Raw genomic sequence first — 26,879 nt, forward strand, 5'->3', positions numbered from 1 at the left:
CCCACACGGTGAGAAGAGTTCTAGACCCGAAGAGCCAGGGGGGGCAGAACTCGGATGCCTCAGGACGTTTTCTAAAGATCCTATGCAGGCTCCTGCTTGGTAGTTATATTAAAACTGAGCTTTCCCAGTGGTGAAGGACACTGTAAGCTCCTGTTCACAGAGGCTTAAACACTGTGCTGCATGCCAAAGCAAAGTCCCACTGTCTTCAAAGGAAACAATAAAATTCAGAATTTAACCATCAAAATGTACATTACCCAATCAAAAATTACTGGACAAGCTCAGAGGCAGGAAAAGATGAAACATTACCAGAAGAAAATCAGAAAATAAAAATTCACCCAGAAATTATTGCAATGACAGAACTAAGGTACAAGGATATTTAGACAGCTTCTTAGAACTGTGTACAATATTTAATAGATATATTCTCATAATAAAGAGAGAAATAAAATAGAACCAACTAGAACTTCTACAGGTGAGTGCAGTCATGTCTGAAATGATAAAATAACTGGATAGGCTTAATAGCAGATTAGATACTGCACTGCAAAACGAACAGCAAGCTCAAAGGGACAGTAATAGGGTCTATCCAAAATGAGACTCAGAGAACAATGGAAATTCTGAACCCCAAAAATGAGAATAGCCTCACTGATCTGTAAGAAAATATTAAATACTCTGACAATTTGTACCTAGAATCTCACAAAGAGAAAAGAAGGGAGAAGCAGGAAAAAAATTAAAGCCACAAAGGCTGCAATGTTCCAGGTTTAATGAAAACTAACAGCACAACAGAAAAACAGGCAAAAGTTGTATACAAACTTTGCAAAGAAAAATGCAAATAACATTTAAACACATCAAGAGATTCTCATTCACAGTAAGAGAATTTCAAGTTAAAATTAAAATTGTACAGTGATTCATATTTACATGCAAAGTTTATATTGTAATAACTAAAACTTTAATATATTAAAAGTAATAATTTATAAACTTCAAAAATAAATTAAAATGTATATACTAAACGTGTTGTCATTCTAATATCAAGTAATGAGGTAAAATTAATGCAAGTGTTATTTTATTCAAAAAAAGAACACATTAAAATTGGAAGCCTGTGATCATTCTCAAAACATTTTAACACAAACATATTGCTGACAGCTTTAAAGTATGACCTTAATCAGTAAAGTGAATCTCACCACCATTGTTAAATTTTGAGTGACATAGCAAACAAATGTTTTCAGCTGCTGCAATAGCCTTTTTTGACCTCACATCAGACACAGGAATGGTGAGCAGACAGTACTAAAAATAGCTTCCATGGCCACCATCACCTTAAAACACTTCTATCTTTAGACGACACATTAGGGACAGATCCCGCATGGGGTGTAAGTACACAGTGACTCCTGTTGCTGACTTAACAATTTGACACTCCTGTTCATGGCGTCAGTAATCTCCCTAGGCTCTAGTCATGAGTTGCCAGGGCTATGGAAGCCTTTAGAGTTCGCTGACTTTGGACTTATTCCGATAGGGTCATAGTCAAAGTGGAGGTTCTCTCCTCCCTTCGGAGAAGGGTATCTCCTTCTTTGATGGCCCCGTTCTTTCCACTGGGATCTCACTCACAGAGATCATTCATTTAGGTCTTTTTTTTATGTGTCGTCTAAAGCCAAGTGATGCTATGACTGGTACTGAAACAGTATTTTTATACTTTGCGTTTCTGTGTGGGCGCAGACTGATGAGGTCTTTGCTAATTATATACTGAAGTGATCTTCTGTATATAAAGAGAATTGGAAATGAAAAAAAAAAAAAAAACAACCTGGTGTTAAAATGGAAATGGCATAGAAAATAAATTATTTTGAAAAAAAAAAAATTATGTAGGATCTCTGTCTTTAATGTGCTGTACATTGCTATTTAAGGCTATAATTAGTAATCCAATGGTAGTTTTTTCACTCGATGTTGCTATATGGGCAAAATGTTGAAACCTTTACCTAATATATACTAAATTGATCTTCTGTATACAAAGAGAATTGAAAATGAATCTTTACATGAATGGAAGGGGAAAGGGAGCGGGAGGGGGGAGGGTTGCGGGCGGGAGGGAAGTTATGGGAGGGGGGAAGCCATTGTAACCCACAAGCTATACTTTGGAAATTTATATTCATTAAATAAAAGTTTAATTAAAAAAAAAAAAAAAAAACACTTCTATCTTTTGTAAACTTGCAAAAGAAATATTCCAACAACTTTTGCATCCATAGGAAACTGTAGTCCACCTCTGATCCATATGCAATTAATTTCGTCAACCATAGATGCACATAGAATTTTCACCATCATCATATTAGCAATCCAACTCGTTGGAAGTCTTTGAACTTGAGTGAGGCTTACACTCTACAATAGAAGCTTAGCAACACCATAACACCAGACATTCTGGGACACTTCTGGACTCAGTGCTGTTTCAGCTGGCAGACTCCACTTCCCTTTGGGTGAGGGGAGTCAATCTGTATAATTAAATGATTCCAAATTCCAAGTGATTCACAAAAATAGTGATACACACCCCCATACCATGTTTTATTACTCAAAAAGCACAGCATGCTGGAAAATGGGATTATAAAAACCTGACATTAGGACGTTTTCACATTTTCATAATCTGCAAACTGACAGTAATGATAGCTTCTAGTCTTTGTGGGCAGCATACCGAGATGATGAAAAGAAAACACATGGTGCATGGAAGGGACCCAATAAATGTTACTTTGGCTTGTTTTTGTATCCTTTTCATGAAGACATGGGCCCTCCCAGTGAGAAAACTGAAGGTGGCACAAAAGGAGTTTGGGATTTGAGCCATACTGGATGAACACTTTGGTCAGCAGTCTTCAAAGATGCTTCTGAAAAGAATGCTAAAAATACATATGTTTATTTATGTATTTGAGAGACAGAAAGAGAGAGCTCCCAACCACTGGTTAACTTCTCTAATGCCTGCAATGGCCAGGAATGGGCCAGAGTTGGGCCAAGGCTGAAGGCAGGAACTGGGAACTCAATCCAGATAGCTTACATTGGGTGGAAATGTTTCCTCCAAGGGTGCACCTTAGGAGGAAGATGGAGAGGAGTCGGAGTCAAGCAATGAACCCAGATATTACAAGATGGGTATCTCAACTGGCATCTGTAACTTGTAGGCCAAATACGCATCCCTATTTCTGGGAAGGATACAGTTTTTGTAGATTCTTGTCAGTTCTCTTATAAGACTTTCTTCAATAATGTGCAGTATTGATGAATCTGCCCCAATAGCAGAAAAAATGGAAGCAGTTTCAAGTGGAAACTCAGTGGCACTAAAGATAATAGGCAAGTTCTCATCATGGCTTTGTGTAATCAGGGTGATTTTGGTTACAGGGGTCATCTTCCTAAAACAGTATTAATAGTGACACTTGCCAAGTTTCTCTGTCTCTCCCCACATGCCTCCCCCTAATATGAAGTACAATGGGATACATTTATTCATGGATTATGAGAAAACGTGATACATGGGCACTGTTCCTAGCATCTTATTTATGAAGAATTATCTCCAAAGATTAAAAAACAATTTACTGCTCAGCTCACAGCATGGTTCAGAACAGATATTTCAAGCATTTTGAAGCAATATAGCAAAGCAAATTGAACCTTAAGACCAATGTAGTTTCACAAGTTGACTTTACTTGATTACCACCGTAGTTAAAAGCTTGCTCTCACACTGAGACCCTTAACTTCCTTTTATATTCCAAAAAGGATTAAATCAACAGCGCTTCCCACTGCTCAGGGCAGTCACCCCACTACAACAGCACCCCAACAATATGCTGGGGAAGGCGGAGCATCCAGAGCCTGCCAGAACATCAGCAAATACTTCGCCTGCTTTTCCTAACACACCGGGGAGGAATGCCACCTCCCAAGGTCAGTCCTCGTGAAAAATCGCATGTTGTAAAAAGAAAAGAAATTGTTCAACAGAATTTTTTAAGGTGATCTTTAATAAGTGATGAAAGGAGGACATTCTAATAACCAAGAAAGCCACAGGATACAAAGGACACACCTCATCATGGTGAGATGATAGAATGTCCAGCCTGAGGAATGTCTCATTTGAACTGTTGGGTTGCAGCAGATGGAGCTCAGGAAACATGCCATGAACAATATCCCAATCACAGAGCTGTTCTAATGTGATTTCAAAATACTTAACCTTGCCATCTCTCCATCATTTTTGTCCATCTGCATTCATGGTAACTATGTCACTAAAAGCCCCTGACGTCCTTGACTATCTCTGCCATTCATGTCTCCTGGAAGCTACTGGAAGGAATATGTTGATGTCAATTGGAATATCTGCTGACATTATGTCTCTTGGTGCTAGGTTTCCCACCCTCTGAGGCTTCGGGGCAGGGGTGGGCCTTGTGGCAAAGCCATTGTCACTAGGGACATCCACCTCCCATATTGGAATGCTCATTTGAGTCCCAGCTATTTCACACTTCCAATCCAGCTTCCTACAAATTTGCTCTGAAGTCAGGGAATGGTGGTCCAAGTACTTGGGTCCTTGTCACCCATAAGGACAGACCTGGCTGGAGTTCTTGGCTCTTTGGCTTCAGCCTGGCCCACCCTCAGCTATTGTGGCTATTTGGGGAGTGAAGCAGAGAATAGAAGACCTCTCTCTTTCTCTCTTTCTGCCTTTCAAATAAATAAACAAATGAATCTTAAATATAAAAAAGGTTTCAAGATTGGAAATCTTAGGGCAACAGGCTCCTAAGTTCCATGTCAATATTTGACTTCAAGCATGCCATGAAGTGATCTCTAAGGATTCAAGAAATCAATTGTTGACCTATTCCCAAAGAAATGACTCCTAGAACATTTCTGACAAGAGAGAATCTATAAATACATTCTACTTTGGAGCAGATTTCATTCTCCCTTCTTTTCTTTTTGGTTTTTTTTTTTTTTTTTTTTTTTTTGGTTTTCTTCATTGACCACTGCTGGTCTCTCTTAATGGTTCTGAGGTTCAGGGCACAAACATACTAGATAAACTGTTCATTTTTCAAATATAAAATTTTATACTCTTGGATTTGTTTTCCATTGAGTATAATTCTTTTCCTTTTTGACACTGGATGTGTTACCAGTGAATGACAGGGTTCTTGTCCTCACCCAAGAACGAATTCAGGCGTGAGACAGAGAGTGGTGGAAAGTAAAATAGCAAGGTTTATTAGGGAAGGGACATCCATAAGAATGGATGGGCACCTCTCCAGACAGGACCTGAGAGAGAGTGCCCAGTCGCTCAGACTGGGGGGAGAGCGGGGTTACATGGTTGAGTGGAGAGAATACACCTGGCCAGGCCAGGCGGGCAGCTCAGCATAGAGGCAGAGGGCTGAGGGCGCAGTCTGGTTGAGGCTGGGGGTTTTTAAGGGAATGGGTCTTTGTCTTCTCACATCTCCTCCTGAAACAAAAGACTTAATGGATGTAAATACTAAAACCCCTATCTGAGTTTTCCCCCTGAAGGTATCAGGCAGGAGGAAGCCTGGCTGACACCGACCACCCGGTTAGAGGAAGGGTGAGCAAGACCCCCTGGAGGATCAGGATCTGGAGCAGGGTGTTTGAAATGCAGATGCTGGGCTACATCTGGAAGATTATCAGGCAGAAGGGGGCAGGGCAGGATGACTTTGAGATGCATATGCTGGACCTGAATGTCTCCTTAGGCCTTTGTCACACACACATAAGCTCATATCTGACTTCTTACCTAACAGATGCAAATTCAATGTATGATTTTGATATTATTTGCATACAAAGTTCAGAAAATGTAGCTTAGGAAAGTCTCTTGATGGATGGGAGATGTGAGAAGACAGTGCTATTTTTATATATGCCTTAACAAGGTCTTTTTTTTTTAAAGGGAAATGTTGATGCAGTCCACATCCTCATTTTATTGGTAGCTCACCAGTGTGTCAGCTGAGAGGTAAGGTTTTCCAAGATAAATGCCAGGAATGACCTAGGAATGTCACTGAAGTTTGAACTTTGGGATGATGAAACCTACTTGAGGGCTGCTGGAGAGTGAAGCAATATTTGTGAAAGCACCGAGTGCAGGCCTGCCATCTGTGGGTCTCCAATATTGCACTTTAATTTATCATCCAACATTACTGGAAGAAATACAAGCAAGTAAGAGCTAAAACCCGGCCGGCGCCACAGCTCACTAGGCTAATCCTCCGCCTGTGGCGCCGGCACACCAGGTTCTAGTCCCGGTCGGGGCGCTGCATTCTGTCCCGGTTGCCTCTCTTCCAGTCCAGCTCTCTGCTGTGGCCCCGGAAGGCAGTGGAGGATGGCCCAAGTCCTTGGGCCCTGCACCCACATGGGAGACCAGGAGAAGCACCTGGCTTCTGGCTTCGGATCAGCGTGGTGCGCTGGCCGCAGCAGCCATTGGAGGGTGAACCCATGGTAAAAGGAAGACCTTTATCTCAGTCTCTCTCTCTCTCACTGTGCACTCTGCCTGTCAAAAAAAAAAAAAAAGAGAGAGAGAGAGTTAAAACCCAAATTCAAATTGTCTGAGTTGATAGATGCACCAATTACCCTGATCTGATCATTATGCATTGTACATGAGCATTGAAATGTCACACTATACCCCATACTTATGTGCAATTACTATGTATTCATTAAAAATAAATATATATAGCTTAACATAAATTAAAACCCACACTTACATAGAAGACCCAAGAGATTACCTGAATAGTTGTTAAGTTTGAAATGTGAACTAGAAGTGATCTTTCGACTAAATCTTTAAATCTTGTGCTTTCTTGCCCCTGGATTTTTACTCTCTAAACGGAAAGATGTTCAGTTACTTTAAGTTTCTTGTTACTCAGACTCTAGATAATTAAAGTTTTATGCATCTGTCTGGAAAGGTAGACATCAGGTTCACTGTTGCGTGAGGTGAGGTTCTACTTGATGTCTGTGTTTAGGAACATCAAAAGGGGGAGGTTAGGTCAACCTTGCAGCCAGATGCAGCTGTTCCTATCACTTCAGAAGGGTGTGGCGCTTTGAGAATCACTGGAATTTGGAGACTCCCCAAATTAAACAAATAAGCACATTGAGATTCAAATATAGACCAAAGGGAGCACTCACTGAGAAAACAGAGCACCCTATGGTACCTGTAATCGCGTTCTTTGAAAGCATTTCACATTTTCAATTCCATAGGGAGTCTAAGGACATTCAGTCTCAAGTCAAGTAGAAAGATTTTAAAAACCAGGCTATATCTAGAAATTGCCTTGGGGTAGGCTCTGTGGCGTAGCAGGTAAAGCCACTACCTGCAGTGCCGGCATCCCAAATGGGTGCCAGCTCGAGTCCTGGCTGTTCCACTTCTGATCCAGCTCTCTGCTATGGCCTGGGAAAGCAGCACAAGATGGCCCAAGTCCTTGGTCCCCTGCTCCCTTGTGGGAGACCCAGAAGAAGCTCCTGGCTCCTGGCTTCAGATCGGCCCAGCTCTAGCGGTTGCCGCCTTTTGAGGAATGAACCACTGGATGGAAGACTTTCTCACTCTCTCTCTCTCTCAATCTCTCTGCCTCTTCCTCTCTGTACCTCTATCTTTCAAATAAATAAATAAATATTAAAACAAAGAAAGAAAAATAAACTGCCTTGAGTTTTACCAGAACTTTTAGTGGAAGTTCTGTTTGAGTTTCTGTTATTAACTTCCACTGATGTTAAGTTTACAGCTTTATTCTTGGCTAAACCTGACCAACAGGTTCCCATTTCTATAAAAATGGAAAAGCTAAAGCCATGATTTTGCACATATTTTCAAGCAAAAAAAAAAAAAAAAAAAGAAGAAGAAGAAGAAGAAAAACTTCTTGCACAATTAAAACAATAAAACTGCTAGAATTTTCAGAAAAAAATAATCTCTAGATATGCTAGGATATTTGTATAGGGGACTTCAAGGTCATTAAAAAATAGAATTAAAAGATAAATTTTTGAAATTCTTGCATAGTTTTTTCATAATGCTCATTTTCCATGAACCTTTTGAAGACCCTTTAAACATGAATTACAGAAATGTTTTTGCACCAAATAAGCTTATTTTTTAAATTCCTTTTTCCATGAACTTTTTGAAGTGCTTTCATATTTACTCATAGGCAGGCAGATGTGTGACTCATACAGGAGCCCCGCCTCTACCCTAATCCACAGAAATTGTAGTGATGATTGTCCTGTAAAACACAAAGTAATGAACTTGAGGCTGATGTGTCTCTCAGATCTCTTTTGCTGATTTAGATATTGGTACCATTTTTCACAAGTGAAACATCTTCTACTCTTCAGTTTAGGATTTTGATATCGTTACAGGTCAGCTCAGTATTGTGAGCACTCTACTGCTCTTGAGGGTAAGCTATGATATAAAACCTTCCTGTGATTCCTTTGATTAGAATTCATATCTCTTAAAATAAACAGAGACAGGTCATTGTTGTGGCGTGGCCAGTTAAGCTGCTATTTGGAATGCTCACATGCAAATTGCAACACCAGTTCGAGTCCTGGTTAATCTGTTTCTGATCTAGCTCCTTGTTAATGCACCTGGAAAAGCAGCAGAAGATGGCCCAAGTGTGTGGGAGACCAGGATGGAGTTCCTGGCTCCTGGCTTCAGCCTGGCCCAGCCTTGGCTGTTGCAGCTACTTGGGGAGTAAATCATCAGATAGATTTCTCTCTGTCTGTCCTTCTCTCTCTGCCACTCTGCTTTTCAAATTAATTTTTTTTTGAAAAAAGAAGTGAAACTAAAAGATACATTTAATAAAATAAAATAAGCAAATAATTTTCTTTTCTTTTTTTTTTTTTTTTTTTTTTTTGCTTTCTCCCTCCCACCTCAGTAAGACCAGAAAGGAATTCATGCGGATTGTAGTTTTTGCTTCACCTCTGCACTATTTATGTTAACTGACTCTCCTCAGTCTTTTTTTTTCCTAACTTTTGCCTGTGATAAATTAAGCCTATTTTGCCAAGAAAAATATTTTCTTTACTGTCTTCCAAGAATCTGAGTTTTTGCTCCAAAGCTTCTAAATTTTATTTCAAAATCTCAAGAAGCGTCCACATCTTTATCTCAACCTTAAACTTGGCAACCTTAGTACCTTTATCTCTAGCAGAGCAGCTGTTTCAAATGTCAAGGACAGTTTTTTTTTTTAAAGGCAAGGATTTCAAGTTCATATATTTTTCAAATCTTCATATTTTTTAGCCAAAAGTATAAGTCTCTCCAGAGTGATTCCTAGATGTGAGCGAATCTTTCCCCAGGCTTATTATGTAATTATTAACCTCAAGGAACTCCTGCCTCTATGTTTTCCCACGTTTTTATTTGTCGAAGTTGAAGCATCACAGCTGTTGTAATCCCATTAGGTTGACAAACTCTCACTACTGTCCCGTGGTTGCCATGTGACAATCAAATGTTACTATTGCCAATGGACACTTCACAAGCCTGGAAAAAGGATGCAAATCCAGCAGTGGTTCTTAAAAATTAAAAGGAAACTAAATTCATGGGATGGGTCCTCCAAGAAGAACACAACCTCCACCTCCAATTTGTTTTCTATGTGTTTGGTCAGCCGTGGCAAGAACTACCCAAAGAGAAGGGGGGGGGGGAGGTGAAGAAGGGATGACAGAAAAAAGAAAAGAGAAAGGGATGGAGGCCAAACAGGCAAATATCCAAAAAATGAGATAACTACTAGGAAAAGGCAAAATTCAAATTTTTAGAATTAGTCATTCCTTGTCCTCATTAATATTTGCACATTTTTGTTTGGAGCCCTGATGAGGGTAACACAGAGGGATAAAATGAAATGCCTTCTTCAGCCCTTCCGTCCTGCCCAGCAATTTCTCATGGAACTCAGACTTTGCTCTCCTTTTTGTAACTGTTGGCACCACAGAAATTCAGCGGGACCCATGTGTTTGTACATGATGTTATTATAAGTGGTGTGCACCTGTAAATTTAACTCCTTTAAGGTATATTGACACTTAACTTTTTTAAAATGAATCCATCTAAGAGACAGAGAGAGAGAGAGAGAGAGAGAGATAGACAGAAATCTCCCACCCACTGGTTCACTCCCCAAATGCCTGCAGCAGCCAGGGCTGGCAGGACTGATGCCAGGAGCAGTGAACTCAGCTTGGGTCTTCCATGAGAGTGACAGGAACCTAATTACTGGAAGCAGCACCACTGCCTCCCAGGGGAGGAAGCTGGAGTTAGGAGCTGGAACAGGGGATCAAGCCCAGGCACTCTGAAGTGGAATATGGGCGTCTTCACCACCAGGCAAAACAGCCACTGAGTTCCACCTTTTTTTTTTAAGATTTATTTACTTATTTGACTGGTGGAGTTACAGAGAGAGGGAGAGACAGAGAGAGGTCGTCCATCTGCTGGTTCACTCCCCAGATGGCTGCAGTGGCCAGAGCTGGGCTGATCCAAAACCAGGAGCCAGGAGTTCTTCTGGATCTCACACGTAGGTACAGGGGCCCAAGGACCTGGGCCATCTTCTACTGCTCTCCCAGGCCATAGCAGAGAGCTGGATTGGAAGAGGAGTAGCCGGGACTCAAACCGTCACCCAAATGGGATTCTGGGCTAGCAAGCGGAGACTTAACCTACTACACCACAGTGCTGGTTCCCTGATTTCTACTTTTAAATGAACTATTAGGTAGCAGTTGGAAGGATAGATTTCTCTGCCCATTGTCTTGTTTTTGTTCCTAAAGTGTGCTCTAAATTTTGTTACCCTGTCTCTCAATTATTACAACTTTCAAAGGATAAATGGTATCAATTTTCTAAAAAATGTGTGAGAGTGGGAGAGAAATTAAAGCAATGAAACTTGTAACTTTCAATGTTTTTGTAACGAAAAACACATCAGTTATATTTTCAAGTGGAATGCAAATATCCCACTTACTATAATGGAATACAGATCAGGACATTTTAATGCTTAGGGGTCTTGCTTATTAACTTCTGCTGGTTGGTAAGTGGATTCAGTAAAAATATTTTAGAGACACAAACTTAAATCAGCCCAGCTAAATGCACATATGTAGCTATAGGAAGAAACTTGAAATGTTTGTGAAAAAACGGAATTAAAAGATAAGTTCATTTTGGTACAAACATTTTTGAAATTATAAAGTTTTTTATTATGTGCATTTCCCATGAACAATTTAAAGATTCTTTGTATGCATGGATTTCGTTTTTTTATGAAACAAATTTATCTTTTCATCCCTCTATTTTCCATGAACTTTTTTTTTAAAAGAAGATTTATTTATTTATTTGAAAGTCAGAGTTACACAGAGAGAGAAAGAGAGTCAGAGAGAGAGAGAGAGTGTGGTCTTCCATCCTCTGGGCCACTCCCCATTTGGCTGCAACTGCCGGAGCTGTGCTGATCCAAAGCCAGGAGCCAAGAGCTTCTTCCAGGTCTCCCAGGCAGGTGTAAGAGCCCCAGGACTTGGGCCATTTTTACTGCTTTCCCAGGCCATAGCAGAGAGCTGGATCGAAAGTGGAGCAGCTGGGTCTTGAACTGGGGCCCATATGGGATGCCGGCACTGCAGGCAGTGGCTTTACAGTGCCAGCCCCTTCTATGAACTTTTAAAAGTACTGTAGTAAGTTAAGGGGTTTCAGGGTCAATTAGAAAAATAGGCTGTAATCACAAAAAGGAAGTAATTCTTAGTGAAGATTCAAGCTTATTTAAATCAGACAAAAAGAGAAAGGAAGGAAAAAGGTGTTCTTGGCTCTAGAGAATCATCTCTACCCGGTGACAATGTCTCTCTGTCTCTGTCCTTAGATCTCTGAATAGCCCCATGGGGTAAATGTTCATTCCTTGACTTGATAACAGTGGACTTATTACAGAATGCAGCTAACATTTACCAACCACCTACTTCAATGTTTAAAATAATATTTGATGGACATAATTACACCCCCATTTAACAGATGAAAAACTAAGTCTCAGAGCTATGAGGTGATGGTTACATAACAATCACCATGGTAACAACCCTACCCACAGCTACTTGCCGAGGAACTAGGTTGGGAAATAACCTAGATTTTGGGAAGAAAATGGAGACCCAATAATGGAGAAAGAGAGGAACAGAATTGAAGGAGTCAGGAAGTTGGGCAGCCAGAGCTGGCACCATGGCAAGTTAGCTTCTGGACACGCACTTCCCTTCTTACTCCGTACATAGAGCTTTCCTGGGTTAGGGATCAACCCTTCCAAAATTATGTACAGACGATCCCTGACTAATGATGGTTTGACTTCTGATTTTTCAACTTTACCATAGTGCAAAGGTGACACTCATTGAGTAGGAACTGCACTTGGACTTTGGAGTTTGCGTCTGCACCTTGGCTGGCCGTGTGACGGCACTCTCAGCTGCTTGCCGGTGGCTGTGAGCACGGTTCCCAGGCTGCCCCATGCTCACGAGCAAGACAAGCATCACTCCCTGTGCACTGTGCTGCTGAGTGGGGATACTCCGTGGAATAGGTACAATAAGTGCATTTTTGGCTTAGGGTATGTTCCATGTGCCATGAGTGGGTTTAACCAGGAGATGACCTCATCTTAAGCTGAGCAGTATTTGTATACTCCTTGAAGACTCGAGTCATCATGATTGCTGTATATTAGGATGAATTGAGTTAATCAGCTGATTGTTTTTCCTGACATTTTAGTGAAATGAATGCACTCTAAGAAATAGATCATTCAGGGGCTGGCGCTGTGCAGTAGGCTAAGCCTTAGCTTGCAGCGCCAGTTTGTGTCCTGGCTGCTCCTCTTCCGATACAGCTCTCTTCTATGGCCTGGGAACACAGTGAAAGATGGCCCAAATGCTTGGGCCCCTGCACCTATGTGGGAGAGCTAGAAGAAGCTCCTGGCTCCTGGCCTCGGATCAGCCAGCTCTGTCTGTTGCAGCCAGATGGGGAGTGAGCCAGCAGATGAAAGACCTCTCTCTCTCTCTCTCTCTCTCTCTCTCTCTCTCTCTGACTCTCCTTCTCTCTCTGTGTAACTCTTGACTTTCAAATAAATCTTAAAAAAAAATCAGCCTACTATAGACGGCTTGTGGTTGCCTTGGCAGGACCAGACCCAGTGATTTCTTGACTCTAATATGGTCTGCATGGTTCTGGAGAACTTAGGCAAAAACAGAGGCCAGTGTAAGAGAGTGGCAGAGAGATCTCGATGAGGAACTCAGGTGCTTTTACACAGTGAGCAGAGTTGGCCCTGATTCAGGAAACTGTACATGAATAGAAGAAGGCCTTGGATAGTCTGTGATCTCCCATGTACTGAAATCTTTCTTTTCTACCCTATTCACAGGTCCAAAAAGTAAGTAAGGACTGTCTTTTTTTCTCTAGAAGTGACGATGAAGTAGCTTAGCCGGACCCTAACTATTGTGTAGATCACAGAGCACGGGGAGCCTGTTGCTGCTTTTGAAAGCAGCCTTGTCATGCAGTGCCTCTGCTGGCTTCCTTGGCTCTTGCTCTGTCTCCCAGAAGGCATTAGCTGCTCCAGGGTGCCCCGTCCACAGGGTGCAATGGGAGGTAAGATGCAGGGCTTGATAGTGAGAAGAACGATGGGGAAGTAGCGGAAGGCAGGGAGCTCTCCTCCCACTGGTCCCTGTTCCATCTATTTGTGGAGCACCATGCTTGGCCAGCACCTTCCTGGCCATGCACCTGTTACTGAAATAATGAACTCCCTACGCTTACTCTCCAGGTGCTGGATTTGGCTGGGACTGAGCCACCCAGACTAGGGAAAGAGTTCTATTCTGGAAAAGATGATGTCTCTCAAGAAGCCTACAAGTGAGAGAGCTCCACCGAGAACTGAGGGCACAGAGGAGTCATTCAAAGAGCAGACCTTGGGGAGTAGTTTTTGTGTTAAAAGAAAAAATAATTCTATATGCCTGGAGTGGCTCCAAGGAAATTAGTCTCCCCACCACCTCTTTTTGTTTTTTTAAGATTCACCTATCCACTTAAAAGGCAGAGTTACAGAGAGGCAGAGAGACAGAGAGAGAGGTCTTCTGGTTCACTCCCCAGATGGCCACAATGCTGGGGCTGCACCGATCTGAAGCCAGGAGCCAGGAGCTTCCTCTGGGTCTCCCACATGGGTGCAGGGGCCCAAGGTCCATCTTCTACTGCTTTCCCAGGCCATAGCAGAGAGCTGGATCAGAAGTGGAGCAGCTGGAACTTGAACCGGCGCCCATATGAGATGCCAGCACTGCGGGCGGTGACTTTACTCACCATGCCACAGCGCCAACCCCAAGTCTTTTCCCTCTTTATACACCATTCCTGGTGGTCTCTAATCTATTTTTATCATTATTTTACTTAATTGAATGTGTTAAAATATTTCATAATGCTTTTTGACTAAAAGTACGATTATAAATGGTTTACTGCATTCTTTTGTGGTCTCCGTGCCAATTTCTTTTCTCTCTTTGTGGAACACGTTGCTAAAATTAAATGTCAATTGAATGTATGATCCAATTTATAAAGATTTATGCTCCATTTCTTAAGAAATTTCCTTTGTATAAAGTAAAGTGGCCAAAGGCGGGTTGGGTGTGCCTCTCTGCCTCCCGCTCACTCTCACACGGGGTGTTGGTGTGGTCTCAGACCTGGAGATGCAAAATGTGCTGAAGACAGGAGAATGAAGGAGACTCTGCCCTCCTCCAGCTTGGGGTCTCGTAGGTGGTATAAGATGTGAGACACTGGGATTCAGGGGCAGCTTGTGCCACCCTAATTCTTCCTATGCCATTAGCTAATTCAATCTTTTCTGAAAGCTTTTTTATTAATTGATTTTGTTTGAAAAGCAGAGAAGAGAGAGAGAGAGAGAGAGAGAGAATTTCCTATCTGCTGTTCATTCCCCAATTGCTTGCAATAGCCAGGACTTTGGACAGGCTGAAACCTGGAGTCCAGAATGCAATCCAAGTCTCCCACATGCGTGGCAGGGGCCCAACTGCTTGAGCCATCGCCACTACGTTCCAGGGTGCACACTAGCAGAGTTGAAAGGAAGAGCGGAGGTGGGACTAGGAACCAGGTGTTCCATTATGTGATACGGGCTTCCCAAGAAGTGGCTTAACTGCTGCACCAGATGCCTGCCCCTCCCTCCCCCATTCATTCTTTTGGGCTTGAATCAATCCTCATTTAAAAAAAAAAAAGCAAAGCAAAGAATTTTATTTAAAGCATATAGGGTATATGTGGACTTTGGTACTGTCAGACAAATATGATTTGCATTTCTGATCCATCATTTGTAGAAAAGATTTGGGGCAAGCTGCTTAATCTTTCAGGGTCTCCCCAGATAAAAATAAAACCTCGGGATAGATAGCAGCCAATGGTGGCTCTCACTAGGCACCTTGTAAAGGGGCGGGCCCTTCTCTAGAAAGGAGAGTATAGAGATTGACCAGGCTCACTTTGTCTGCCACTGTAGAATAACCTAATGAGTGGTGGAAGTGTGGGAACGTTGGGTGAGAGGAAAGGTGGGGCTGCAGATGACTCACGGCTTGAGAAGGAGTCAGAAAAGAGCTGCAGCTGGGGCTGGTGTTGTGGCACGACGGTTCAGCTGCAGCCTCCTGTATCTGAGCACCAGTTCCAGCCCCAGCTGCTCTGCTTCTGCTCCAACTGCCTGCTAATGCACCTGGGAAAGCAGTGAATGATGGCCCAACTACTCGGGCCCCTGCCACCCCGGGGGGAGACCTGGAGGGAGTTCCTAGCTCCTGGCTTCAGCTTGGCCTAAACCTGCCTGTTGCATTCATTTGGGGAGTGAGCCAGCAGATGGAAGATCTCGTTCTCTCTCTGCTTCTCCCTCTCTCTCTGTCACTCTGCCTTTCAAATAAATAACAATAAATCTTAAAAAAAGTATACACACATCTTATGCAGGAACTCCTGTCTGAACAACTGATGTAAAAGATTCTTAGGTCTGCCAAAAAGTGCAGAAAGGTATCTAAAAATCTAGAGTTGCAGAGGCAAATATTTCAGGGGTGAACTAATAACAGTAGCTAATTTCCATCAAGCACTGACTGGGCCAGTACTTTATATAGCGATGTGTTGATTCTTCATTCTTCACATAAGCTTTACAGAGACAGAAACCGAAGTTTCACTAGTTGAATTGGCATTCTTCTAATTAGCCAGCTGGTAAGTGGAAAAGCCATGAATTCAAACCCCTTGATTGCCATGTTGCATGCTGGGCAGTGACTGGCCACCCACAAGTTGCCGTGAGCCCCTCTGTGGCTGATGGCCCTAGCAATGGCAGGTGGGCATTTTCCGCAGCATCCTTTAAGCTACAGACATAAGAAGTGGGGAGGAATGGGGAGGGGAGGGAGTCGGGATAAAGTAAGAATGGTGGGAGGAGAGCCTGCAGCTAGGGCCCACAAAGGTCACTGGCCAAGCAGAGCCAGGCAACCAAGCCTTGCAGACAGGAGCCTGGTTGGGCAGAGTGCCTGTGAGTCTCTGTGGGGCAAGGAGAGGAAGCTGCCATCTGTCAGTAAAGCTTCCACCGTGGAAATGTGAGCAGCCTCCGATTTCCTCTTGGCTCCTCCGGTGTTTTCGTTACACAGCCAGCCAATTTTAGCTCTTAAGAAACATTTATTTTCTGATGGAAAGACTTACATTCTTATTCTTTCTACAGGCTTTTGTTGAGATTATAATGTTCTTGAATGCACTTAGTTTTTTTTTTTTTTTATTTTACACAAAACTCACCCTCTTGCATACAGGTGATATTAAAATAATTATACTATCACATACAGGTGTTTTATTTGTTTATATGTGTATTTTAAAATTCATTTATTTTCATTTTATTTGAAAGGGAGAGAGAGAGAGAGAAAGAGAGAGAGAGACAGACAAAAATCTTCCATCCACTGGTTAACTCCACAAATGCCTGCAACAGCTAGGGCTTGGGCTGGCTGAATCTAGGATCCCACTGGGTGGCAAGGATCCAATTACTTGAGCCATCACTGCTGCTTCCTGGGGTTCACATTAGCAAGAAGTTGGGTGATAAGCAGAGGGGCCAGGACTTGAACCAAGCATTTCAATATGGGATGTAGGTACCCCAAGCAGCAACTTAATTACTTCTCCAAATGCCAGCCCCATATATGTATTTTAATATATGCATTGGGATGATGGGTTATTTTATTGGAGTGTACAAAAGTCATTTATGTAGCAAAAATGTTGGAAGATAAAGGAAAACACCCATAATTTCAAATGAGTAATATAGACACATTTTTGGTCTTTTCCTTCCAGTCTATTTTTTGATGTGCTTGTCAGCATAATATTTGCATAATTTTACATCTCTTCTTCTTTAGCATTATGTTGAAGGTGTGGGTCCATTTTGGTGTGTGTCTTTATGCCATCATTTTAAATTGCTTAATATGCCATTAAGCAGCTACAGAATGTTTTCTTCACTACTTTATTATTGGCAAGTGGCACTGACAGAAGGCACGATGACTCTGAAACAGAAAGCAAAACATTTTCTGTTGGCTACAGCATGTAGCTGGTGCAGAAATGCTTTTGAAAATAAAATCACGGGGCCGGCACCGCGGCTCAACAGGCTAATCCTCCGCCTGCGGCGCCGGCACACCGGGTTCTAGTCCCGGTTGGGGCGCCGGATTCTGTCCCGGTTGCCCCTCTTCCTGTCCAGCTCTCTGCTGTGGCCTGGGAAGGCAGTGGAGAATGGCCCAACTACTTAGGCCCTGCACCCACATGGGAGACCAGGAGGAAGCACTTGACTCCTGGCTTCAGATCGGCGCAGTGCACCGGCCGTAGTGGCCATTGGAGGGTGAACCAACGGAAGGAAGACCTTTCTCTCTGTCTCTCTCTCGCACTGTCCACTCTGCCTGTCCAAAAAAAAAAAAAAAAAAAAAAAAAAGAAGAAGAAGAAGAAGAAAAGAAAAGAAAAGAAAACCACGGGCTATTTCTGCAGTAACACTGGTGTTCATTAATATGCTACTAGAAGTTATAAACAGCTAATATTTATTGAATACCTCTTACGTGCTGGGCAGTAGTCTAAGTGCTAATGTTCACAGCATCTCTGCCGTATTAAAGAAGGCATTGCTGTAGCCCACTGTAGGGACATACAGATCATGCCACTGAGACACAGAAGGTGGAAGTTCCTTGCCCATACTACTGCATGACAGGGTAGGGACTCAAACCCACTCTATCTGGAGCCAGTTTGTGTTTGGAACAAATGTATTTTCCCTTTTTTTTTCTTTTCAATTTGAAAGACACACACAGAGAAAGAAGGAGAAGCAGAGTTCCTATGTGCTGACTCACTTTCCAAAGCCCACAATGGCTGGGGCAGGGCCAAAGTCAGGAGCTGGAACTGGGAATCAAACCCAGCTGCTCCACACAGGGATTCAGTGCAACAATTGAGACCCCACATGGGGCTCCTGCATCCCACACTGGAGGGCTTGGGTTTGAGTACCAGCTCAGTGCCCCATGCCAGCTTCCTGCTAATGTGCTCCTGAGAGGCAGTGCTGATGGCTCAAGTCATTAGGTTCCTGCCACCCACATGGGAGACCTGAACTGTGCTCCCCACTCCCAGGTGTGGCCTGGCTCAGCCATGGTCATTGTAGGCATTTGCAGAGTAAATCAAAGAATGGGGATCTCTATCCTTTCTCTTTTTCTGTCTCTCTTTCTGTCTCTCAGCTTTTCAAGTGAAAACAAAACACAAAACAATTAAAACCCAGCCACTTAGATATGGAATACAGCTGTCTTACATAGCATCTTAATTGCTAAGCCAAATGCCTACCTGTATTTTATTTTATTTTTTAATTAGCAAGTGAAATTGAATGTAGTTATAGTGTACAACATGACATTTCCATACAAGTATGCATTGCAGGACAGCTAAACCAAACCATTTGGCATAGATGCTACCTTTGAAACTTGCCATAAGGAAAAGGGCCACAAATCAAAGAGGAGACAGGATGCGAACTCGCAGCCAGAACGAATTTATTTGAGAAAAATGAACTCTCAGGGGTGGGTGGCCAACTGCCAGCGTGGACACAGACTGTACACATGGCACAGGGCCCAGTGCCCCAGGCAGCTGGGCCTTGTGTATCTTAGGGTGGGCTAAGGCTCGAGCTGGGGGAGGGTCCCATGAGGTGAGTTTCTCCATACAACTTCCTCAAGTTTTTGCAGGCTTTCAGATCTGGAGAAGAATGCAAGGGGTAGTGTGGGGGAACAATGTAGGCTGTGGCACTGAACGGGTCTCTTGAAAGAAGGCAGGGGCAAGGGGTAGACTGGTATTTTGTCTACTTTCATGGCTGAGGCTTATGTCCGTGTCCCATCACTTACCGTGTTTTGAAGTGAGAATACTTAAAATCTATTCTCTTGGAAATTTCCGAGTTTCTGATATTGTTATTCACTGAAGTCACCGTACTGTGTAATAGATCTACTGAACTTATTCCTCCTAACTGAAATTGTGTGCCTTGGCCTATGTTTTGCCAAGTCTCCCGCTTTGGCAACTCTGCTTCTGTAAGTTCTGTGAGGAGTCAGACTGATTAATAGGCAGTCAGGTTGGTCCCAGTGGAAACTGAGGATGCAAAATGCTTGCTTCCCCCAAAAGTTATCTTTAGCAAGGTCAAAACTGCCTGCCCCACTCCTTGGGAGCTTCCAATTTCATCAGGAGAATAGCAAGGGAGTGGCGATTCCATCCTTCTGAGCTCACAGTGTACTGTGAGAACAAATTACCTATCCACCCTTCGGGTGGCATTTTTGCCATATCATGAACAAGCCAGACAGGGCAAATGCGATTACAGGTCAGGTCTCTTGACCGGTTTTGTCCTTGCCTTGTCACTGAATGTCAAGTTGACTGTCAAGTTTTTCTCTTCCTCAAAGTTGTGCTTAAAAACCCCAGCCCCTTTGGGTTTTGCCTCTCTTAGAGCCCCCTTTCAGGCCATTCTGGCTGGAGGTCTGTGACTAAAATAAATCTTGCTTTTCTCTCTGCCTTGTCCATTTGGAAATTCTTCTTCCATGTGAGACAAAGAATTAAGGTAATCTTTTCTCTGCCACCATTCCACCCCTAACAGCTCCATCTTTTTTTTTTTTTAAGACCTATTTCTTTACATTAAAGGCAAAGTGAGAGAGAGAGAGAGAGAGAGATCTTTCATCTGCTGGTTCACTCCTGAAATCATCAAAATGGCTAGGACTGGGCCAGGCAGAAGCCAGGAGCCAGGATCTGCCCATTATCTGCTGCTTTCCTAGGAGCATCAGTGTGGAGCTGAGTGGAAAGTGCAGCAAACAGGCATTCTGATAGGGGATGCCAGCAACTCAAGCGATGGCTTAACCTGCTGCACTGTTCCTTCTATTAGTCCCACTTTGTTATACTCCATATGCAAGTGAGATGATATGGCATTTGCCTTTCTGTACCTGGCTTATTTCAGCTAACAAAATATCCTTCAGGTTGATCCATTTCATCATAAATGACATTTCCTTATTTTGAAAAGCTGGATACTACTCCATGTGTGTATGTACATGTATATCACATTTTCTTTATTCATTTATCCATCAACAGACAACTGGGTTAATTCTTTGGCTTGGCTATTGTGACTACTACTACAATAAACATGAAGGTAGAGACAGCTTTTCAACACACATTTTGTAACTTTTGGGTATATGAGGGGACTTCAAAAAATTCATAAAGAGCATTTTATGCAGCTACAGTACATGGCTTTTAAAACTTTTTGTACCCAAATCAACTTATCTTTCAATTCCATTTCCCACAAACTTCTTGAAGTATCCTTAAATAATCAGTAGTGGGATTGCTGAATCCTATGGTAATTCTATTTTTTTCTGAGAACTTCTACACTAATTTACATCTCTCCTAACAGTGTACACAATTCTCTTTTGTGATATTGTGAAATATAAATTTGGTCTTTCATCCTGTTTCCCTGGAGTATAACTCCTGAAACTTGGAATCTTCAAAATGAGGAGTGTCTATTGCATGTTAATTAACTGCTAAAGGTAGAGGGATAGGGGTTGGTCCTCAGCAAGACCAAAGCAGGATTAGGGGATTGAGATTCTTATTCCCATTTCCCAACTTCTAGGAAGTGGAGAGTAGATGAATATGAACTTGTCAGTGATGTAATCAATTGTGTCTATGTGATGAAACTTCCATAAAATCCAAAAGGATGGGGTTTAGGGCACTTCTGGGTGACTGAATCATTGAAATTCATGGAAGTTTCTGAAGGGCAACATAGCCATGGAGCATGTGGATGTTCCAGGCCTGTTGCCCCAGGCCTTGCCCTATAATATCTTCCTCTGATTTTCAATCAGTATCCCTTATAACATCCTTTATAATAAACCAATTAGATGTAATAAATGTTTTCCTGAGTTCTGTGAGCCACTCTAGAAACTAATTGAACCCAAGGCAAGTTATGGGAATCCTGATTTACAGCCAGTTGGTCAGAGGCACTGGGAAGAGAACCTGGAATTTGTGAAGGTACAGTCCTGCAGACTGAGCCCTCAACCAGTGGAATCTGACACTATCTCCAGATAGATAATACTGGAAGTGAATTCAGTTAGAGGACACCTGCTGTTTGCTGCTGTACCATGCTTGACTGGGGGACAGGGGACCATCCCTTACACCCCCAACCACCAGAAGCATGTTTGTGAGACTATAGTGGGAGTAACTGAGTTTGGTTTTTCTACAAACCTTTTCTCCACATTGTTATCTTTCATTGCTATCTTGCATTCCGATATTCATTCTAACAGTTGTGAGGTGATAACTCACCACAATTTTAATTTGTATCTTCTGATGATTAGTAGTTTTTTTGTATACCTGTTGGCCATTTGACTTCTTTTGAGAAATGTCTATTCAGGTCTTTGACTCATTTTTGAAAGTAGGTTATTTTTCCTTACTGTTGAGTTGCTTGAGTTCCTTATATTTTGTATATTAGTCCTATTACCAGATTTATCACATGTAAATATATTCTCTCATCCTATGGGTTACCTCTTCACTCTATTGATTGTGTCCTTTGTCATGTAGAAGGTTTTTAGTCTGACATGATCCCGCCTGTCTACTTCGCTTTGAGACTTGTGCTTTTGGAGTCACATCCAGAAGATCTTTGACCAGATTAATATCATAGATATTTCCCCCTGTGCTTTCTTCCAGGAGTTGTACAGGTTAGGATCTTATATTTAAGTCTTAACACATTTTGAGTTTGACGTACTCCAGTTTTCCCAGTATCGTTTTATTGTAGAGATTGTGCCTTCCCCAATCATGGGCACATGGCACCTTTGTCAAAACTCTATTGGTTCTCAGTGCATGTATTTATTTCTGTGATCTCTATTTTATTCCATTGGCCTGTATGCTGATTTATGCCAGAACTATGCTGTTTTCATTACTATAACTTGGTATATTTTTTAAATTTTTTGCTTATGCTAATGTCTTTTTTTTTTAAAGAAAAGGGATTTATTTATTTGTTTGAAAGGCAGAGTTACAGCGAGGCAGAGGCAGAAGCAGAGAGAGGGAGGTCTTCCAACTGCTGGTTCATTCCCCAGATGGCCAAAATATTCAGGGCTGAGCCAGGCTGAAGCCAGGAGCCAAGAGCTTTTTCTGGGTTTCCCACGAGGGTGCAGGAGCCCAAGCACTGGGGCCATCTTCCACTGTTTGCCCAGGCCACAGCAGAGAACTAGATTGGAAGTGGAGCATCTGGGTCTTGAACCGGTGCCTATATGGGATCCTGGTACTGCAGGTGGCAGTTTTACCCATTACACAATAGTGCCGGCATCATAACTTGGTATTGATTTTTAATACAAGTAGTGTGGTACCTCCAGTTTTCTTCTTTTTGCTACAGATTATTTAGGATATTCATAGTCTTTTATGGTTCCATAATAATTTTTTTTCCATATCTGAAAGATTTTCATTGGAATTTTGATGGGAAGTTGCAGACATTTTAATAACCTTAATTTTTCCAGCCCATGAACATAGGATATCTTTCCATATATTTGTGTCTTCCTAAATTTCTGTCATTAGTGTTTTATAGTTTTCAGTATATATTTTACCTCCTTGGTGTTAACCTTGTAGTTATTTTAAATGAGATTGTTTTCCTGATTTCTTTTTCAGATAGTTCAATGTTAGTATTTGGAAATACTACTAATTTTTCTATGTTTTGTATCCTGCAACTTTTCTGAATTTGACTATTGGTTCTAATACCATGTATCCTGCAATTTTACTGAATTCATATGTTAGTTCTAACATCATGTTTTCAAATTGGTAGAAAGCTCATCCAAATTGATAAAAAAAGAGCTTCATCTGGTGGATTAGACAGATCTGGGTCCAGTTTTAACTTTCCCCTTTATCAGCTATTTGCATTTAGTTAAATTATTTAAGTTTATCAGCTTGAGCTTCATTAGCTATGAAGTCAGTTTTACAGGTATAATAAGACACAAATAGGGTAGAGGCCAGAGTCGTGGCACCGTGTGTGAAACCTCAGCTTGCAATGCTGCATCCCACATTGGAGTGCTGATTTGAGTCTTGGCTGCTCTGCTTCCCATCCTGCACAGAGATAATGCCCCTGAGAAGGCAGCAGAAGTCCTTGGGCCCCTGTCACCTAGGTGGGAGACCAGGATAGAGTTCCTGGATCTTGAATACAGCCTGGCTCAACCCCAGCCATTGGGACCCTTTGTGGGGTGAAGGGGTAAACCAGCAGACAAGATTCTCTCTCTCTGTCTCTCTCTGTCTTTCTCTCTTTCTCAGTGTGTGTGTGTGTGTGTGTGTCTATCAATCTGCTTTTCAAGTAAATTAAATAAATATTTTATATGTTTTTTTATTTGATACGTAGAGTTATAGACAGTGAGAGAGAGAGACAGAGAGAAAGGTCTTCCTTCCGTTGGTTCACCCCCCAAATGGCCGCTAAGGCCAGAGCTGCGCTGATCTGAGGCCGGGAGCCAGGTACTTCTCCTGGTCTCCCATGCGGGTGCAGGGCCCAAGCACTTGGGCTATCCTCCACTGCCTTCCCGGGCCATAGCAGAGAGCTGGCCTGGAAGAGGAGCAACTGAGACTAGAACTCAGTGCCCATATGGGATGCCGGCACCGCAGGTGGAGAATTAACCAAGTGAGCCACAGCACCGGCCTCTAAATAAATATTTTTAAGAGATACAAATAAGGAATTATAAGAAAAGTGCTTGGCACAGTACTAGGTGCTGAACCAATGTTAGCCCCCCCCTTCACTGATCACCTGTCTGATAAGCAGCAAGACAAAAAGCAAGGAGACATTTTCCTTCATTTAGACCAGAAGAAGCTGATAGTGGATACTAAATATATCCAAGATTCTTAATATTATGTTTGGTTTTCATCTCAGTCTTCTAAAAATTATTAAAACTCCAAAACAGGATTAGACAACATAGGAAGTAGGAATCAGTTGAATGAGTCGGCTTCCAAAATGGTAAAAATTTATGGTAAATGTTTATGGTAAAATGTTATGTTATGGTAAAATCAAAGTTGAAGATGCCTAAAATTAAATTAAATAACCACATGCAAAGATTCAGGTCCTCAGGGAACAATGACGCCCAGCATTTGTCCCATGCCTTTCACACATTTCATGTCTATACATATACACAGAGAATAACGGGTGAACAACACACTGGTGCCAACAAAGGTGTGTCTCACACATGACTGATTTGTACCTCTTGCACGTTGGCCTTAGGAAAAAGTGGATAAAGTTTGTCTTCACTCTGTAGAAAGTTCCTACATTCTGTCTCTCTTTGGGGCAATTTTCACTGTTCCCAAGTGCCCCACTCTGATACTCATCACAGGTCTGCCACTGGCTCTGTTGTGCGCTTTGAATCTTTCTTTAGTGTTACCCTTGTTTTCCTTACCCTCCTCCTTTCAATCCCCTGAACAAAATTGATCAATTTAGCTCACTACCTCCTCTATCTGGGGTTCTCCTGGGGCATCCGAGTACCTGAACCAACCTAGAGTTCTATGGCTGATAATGGCCTAATGCATCTTTCTGTCTACAATGGCATCTCAGTGCCAGGGAGGTGACAGGGAAGTGGGATTTGGAGGTGACGCCTTTTTGTGGTATTTGATGGGTGTCAGTCCACCTTCCAATATCTTGTTTCCTGATGGGAACGTCAAGCAAATTGTTGTTGTCCTGAACTGCAGGAGTTAGAGATAATAGAAAGAGAATTAATTAGGAAATTGCTTAGACTTATAACATGGAGCAAAAAAGCTAAAGGAGTGGAATGATGAATATTATCCAGAGAAAGTGAGGGTCACTTCTTTTTTTTAAAAAAAGATTTACTTATTTATTTATTTGAAAGAGTTACACAGAGAGAGGAGAGGTAGAGAGAAAGAGAGAGGTCTTCCATCTGTTGGTTCACTCCCCAATTGGCCACAACAGCCAGAGCTGCGGCGATCCAAAGCGCAGGAGCCAGGAGCTTCTTCCAGGTCTCCCTTATGGGTGCAGGGGCCAAAGGACTTGGGCCATATTCTATCGCTATCCCAGGCCATAGCAGAGAGCTGAATCAGAAGTGGAGCAGCCAGTTCTCAAACCGGCGGCCATATGGGATGCCAGCACTTCAGGCCCGGGCGTTAACCCGCTGAGCCACAGTGCAGGCCCCGTGAGTCACTTCTAGACATTTCCAATACCTTCAACTAAGACCAAGCAATCTTTGTTGACGCGCCCATTCCTGCATCTCGTGAAAGCCCTGCCTCTGGGTTCTGAGCGCTCCGCAGTGCTGCTGCTAATCTCAGAGGGAAGACTGTCAGCAGACATCAGGAGAGGCTTTCTGCCGAAGCGATCATTCAAGGAAAATGTGAAATCCTTTTCCGTGGTGGTGAAGACAACTCATTTCTCTGAAATGACTTCACTGTGGTTGTTCCTAATGTCAAGTGACTGCCCTAGATGCTTGCCTATGGACTTTTCTGGTCCTGAAGCCAGAAGATTCTAGACTGGAGCAGGCATTTAGTGTAGCATTAAGACATCCCTTGGGATGTCTGTATTCCATAATTGAGTGCCTGGGTCTGAACCTCCGATCCATTTCTATTTCCAGGTTCTTGCTATTGTGTACCCTGGGAAGTAGCAGCTTATGATTCAAATACTTGGGCACACAGGCATTCTTGATTGAGTTCTAGGCTCTGGGCTGGGGACTGACCTGAAGAGTTAAGCAGCAGATGGAAGATCTCTTTCTGTCTCTGGCTCTCTGCTCTTCAAATAAAATGAAAAATAAATGTCTTTAAAAATGGTTTTAAATTTTAAACCAAAGACGATTCTAGACTGATATGGGCAGAGATCTAGAAGAATAATTTCCCAGGGAACCTAAAGGACATCACTTTCCTGGAATTTTAATCTACGCTGAACAATGGAGGGTTCTCCTAGGAAGAGAGTCAGTCTGAATTCACGTGTCTGAATAAGTGACTGAACCTCATCTGTTTGTTTCAGATCCTTCATGCTTTTGAAGAATATCCTTGGCCTTGGACTGGGACAGGCATTCCACTCTCCTTTGAAATTATTCATGACCTGTACTATTGCCCTGTTCCTTCTACTCAGTCCTCATACCTTCATCAAGTCATGATCACTTTCTAATTCCAGCAGCGAAAGGAACCATGCATGAAATAGTCTTATTCTCTCCAACATGTAAACAAGCCACAGAGAAAACACGTCGCTCTCTCCTCCCTTCACTCCAGCCTCATGGGCCTGTTTCTGGTTCCTTCCCCAGAGACTCTTTGCTGGTGCTGAAATGCTTTTTCCTGGCTGGTTCTACAAGCTATTGGTTTTTTCTTCTTCAGGCTTGGGATTAGCCAGTGTGACCTCAGAGAGGCTATTAGACCCCTAACTTCATGGCCTCAAGGCATGCCAAGCCCTCATGAATGTGGAACAGCACCCTGCCTGCTTCCTTTTTAGTTCTCTCAATTAGAAACCCATTCGCTAACTTGTATATGGGAGTGTTGATTGTTCTGTATGTGTTTGCAGACAAAAAGCATCTGGCGTCCATGTAAGCAGCACTTCACCCCTCCAGCTGGTGTGCTCCAAGCTGAAATGGCCCTGGAGAGGAGGAG

This window comes from Lepus europaeus, chromosome 9 (assembly GCF_033115175.1).
Source record: "Lepus europaeus isolate LE1 chromosome 9, mLepTim1.pri, whole genome shotgun sequence".
Taxonomy (NCBI): domain Eukaryota; kingdom Metazoa; phylum Chordata; class Mammalia; order Lagomorpha; family Leporidae; genus Lepus; species Lepus europaeus.